Here is a 3,274-nt window from a genome sequence, read left to right as displayed (position 1 = left end):
AGCGCAGTGTCTCAAGCAACCAGAATTCTCTCATCAAGAAAAGAGCACTAGCCTGTGATTTGTGACTCCCACATATTGCCCTGGGTCTAACTTTTGCAGGACTAGGACTAGGCCACCTCTTTCTAGAGGCAAGGCTGCCAGCATGGCCACGGCCACCAGATGGCGACCTCATGTTGCCGGTCTCTCCCCTGCCGGGGGAGCTAAGATACTGGCCCCAGTCTTCCCTCCTGTTCACCTTTGAAAGTTATTTTCTGTGATAGCAACAGAGTGTGGAAGCAGGTGAGGGTGAGCAAGTTGCAATTACTGCCCTCTTTTTTTTTTTTTTTTTTTTTTTTATCAATCCAAAGATTCCACAATGCAAGAATAAATCGGGACCTAAGAAAGAAGTGGGTTTGGTTATGAAATGAGCACCATAGGGCCTTCACTGTGAAGGCAGCTCCTCAAGGAGGTCACTCAGTGCCGCACTGTGTGAGGCCTAGGGGCGGGAGGCGGTGCTGAGCTTACAGATAAATCAAGGATCCTGTTCCAGCCCAAACCTCTCTCGTCCCAGCACAGAGGCTGCAGAGATACAGCACCTGGGCAGGAAGGAGGCCTCTGAAACTCCAGTCCTCTGGCCCAAATCTTCTAGGGTCTGGACCTCCGTTTCCTCTTCAGCACAAGGGCCAGGCAAGACCCTAGGATGAGGGGCAGGCGGCCTAGATCCTGCCCTGGGCTAGGGAGGCCAGTGGGGCTCCCGCTTGACTGGGCGGCACTGCGGCCAATATTGACTTTGGTAAACACCATCTTGCACTGAGCGCAGGGCGAGGGCGGGGGCGCCTTGACCCTGGAAGGGAGGCAGCGGCTCCGCATTTAGACGAGGCCATTAGCTGCGATCGATGGCCGCGCGGCGCGCTCCGGCCGCTGGGCGCTCCCAAATGAAGGTTAAGTTTGCTCTGCGCCCCTGCGTGGCCAGCCATGCGCCCGCATAATGGCCCGGACCCAGCCGCCGCGCGCCCGGGTTGAGCGCAGGCCGAGGGGCTGCACTGGTGAGCGGGGGAGGAGGGTGGCTGGGCTTGCAGATGGCACGGGTGCGTCTGGGTCCCATCCTGCGTGTACCGGTCTCTCTTACTCTGGGTCACGCTCCTAGATCCTGGTGGCATTGGGTGGTGTGTGCTGTGCCTTGGCCTTGGTCCCCAGGCTTGGGTTTAAACGTGCGGTCTGCACATCGTGTGACTGTAGTGGCGGCCTGCCTGCCTGTGTGCCGGCCGGCCCAGGTGTGCACCCTCGCCCTGTGTGTGTGTCTGAGGTGGCCGTGGGTTCATCCCTTGAAACAGTGAGGCAGGGACTTGGCCTGGGTAAGGCGGGGTAGTGTTCACCCTGTGTCTCTGGAGTGATTGTGCAGCAGGGCTGTGGCATGAACAAGGATGTGACTGGCCTGTGCCCAGGTGCCACCAGGGCTGTCTAAATAGGGATGAGTAGTCCTTGCTGATAATTTCCCACCAGGCCTGTGGAGAGCTCGGCGGCCCAAGTGGCCTCATGTCAGCTGGCATAGCCTTCAGGCCACATCTCCTGGCTGTCATGTGGTCAGGTCCACTTGTAATGAGGTCAGCTGCCACAATGCATATTTAATCCATCCCTGGAGGTGCCCAGCATGATAATGATATCACATTAATTCTCATACTCATTCTTTTCTCCACTCCTTGAAGAAACTGAGCCTCAGGGAGGAGAAAGAGCTTGCCAGGATGGCAAAAGTCATCACATGAACACAATGGGATTCAAACTGTGTTTGCCTACTGCACCTTCCTGTGTAGCTGCTGGTAACTCGGGACAGGTGGCTTGAAATGCCAGTTCTCATCAAGTAAGGAGTGAGGAAAAAGCCCTCTGATGTACTCACCTGGGTGGAAAGGTAACATCTCCTGGTCTCTTTCAAGATCCCTTTATCCTCATGTTAAAAAAACCAGGGCCCAGAGAGGGAAAGGAAATTGTCTCAGCTCACACAGCAAGTTAGCAACACAGTAGGGATTAAACCTCTGATAGGATGGGTGCAGCTATGGTCAGGTCCTAGCTGCCTGTGATGAGTGCTACAGAAGGGATCCAGGCTCTAGGAGATGGTCCTCTGGAAAACGAGTGCCTTGTTTGCTCCTTAGACAAGATCATGGCCCTCCTATGACTCAGCACAATGGGACAGATGAATTCATGAGCTCTGAACTAAAAAGAGAGAAAGGGCGGGCTGGAAAGGTTTATATACCATCCCTATGTGGCTTTAAGGAATACATGGGGACATTTTGTCACATTGGACAGTCCAGGGTTGCTAATACTCATCACGAATGAGGTTCCAAGGGCCAGGGAAGCAGATGGCCTCATGCTGGGAGTGGCCTCCTTCCTTCTCCTCTTCCTGTCAGCTCCCAGAAGTCACTTCCTCCAGGCCGGATTAGATAAGCTGTCTGCTCTGGTAAATGAGTGACCTGCAGAAGAAGGACTGGAGCTGGGCCCCATAAGGTTGACTGTGTCAAGGCCATGCCACCTAGAGGGCCCAGCACTGCCTGCTCTGGCCATCCTCCTGCCTGCCGTGCTATCTCACCCTCATCCATGCTTTTCTGCCATGGAGCAGCAAGGACCTTGGGACTCAGAAACAGGCTGATTTTCCCAGGTGGCCACAGTGACCGTGGGTCTGGAACCCAAGATTCTTGACGCTGCCCAGGGCTCTTGTGCACCTGCCACCTGGCACAGTCAGCCCTGCTTACTGCCAGCAACTCCTAAGCAACAACCAGAATCGTCTGGCTGGCTCTCATGCCATCTCTGCCTTAACTGGTCATACAGCTCCAGAGGGACTGCTCCCCTTCCTGGACCTCAGTGCACCCAAATATAAAACAAAGGCAATAAGTGATGTCCCCAAAATAAAGAATAAAGACACATCCCTGGTTGTGTGCACTTCTCTAGGACAGCAAGGGCACTGCTGCCACTCACTTCTTATACAGGATGCCCTTTGGCAGTTCCCTGACCAGTCTCAGCCTTGGCATGCAGGAGGGCTACCCCCAACAAGCCATGCCTGATCTCGGGGGTCTGCTACAGAAGATATTTGCTGAGGGCTTCACAGGGCTGAGCACTGTGGTAGGTACTGCAGAAGCACAAAGACGCACTGGGCCTGCGCCCTGCCCTAAGGAGCTCCTAGGCCGATGGGCAGAAGAACATGGCCCAAGAAGAAAGTCAGCATCCCTACAAAGCCCCTGAGTGCTGGGCACCAGAGATGAGTGCTGTAATGAAAACACACACAATCCTGCTTTGTGCCAAATGC

The 3,274-nt window shown here is 54.7% G+C and overlaps 1 long non-coding RNA gene across 1 annotated transcript; it reads left to right on the top strand.

Moving 5' to 3' along the window:
* Window positions 1-348: 348 nt before the first annotated feature.
* LOC134473065 (uncharacterized) lies at window positions 349-2,895 on the top strand. The gene is made up of 3 exons (XR_010043167.1): window positions 349-1,025; window positions 1,686-1,885; window positions 2,382-2,895. It is a non-coding gene; the product is annotated as an uncharacterized LOC134473065 (long non-coding RNA).
* Window positions 2,896-3,274: the final 379 nt, after the last annotated feature.

The sequence above is a fragment of the Cavia porcellus genome, unplaced genomic scaffold (genome assembly GCF_034190915.1).
Source record: "Cavia porcellus strain 051 isolate PalLab524CR breed Dunkin Hartley unplaced genomic scaffold, mCavPor4.1 scaffold_25, whole genome shotgun sequence".
Lineage (NCBI taxonomy): Eukaryota > Metazoa > Chordata > Mammalia > Rodentia > Caviidae > Cavia > Cavia porcellus.
This window is presented reverse-complemented; position numbering and strand designations above follow the sequence as displayed.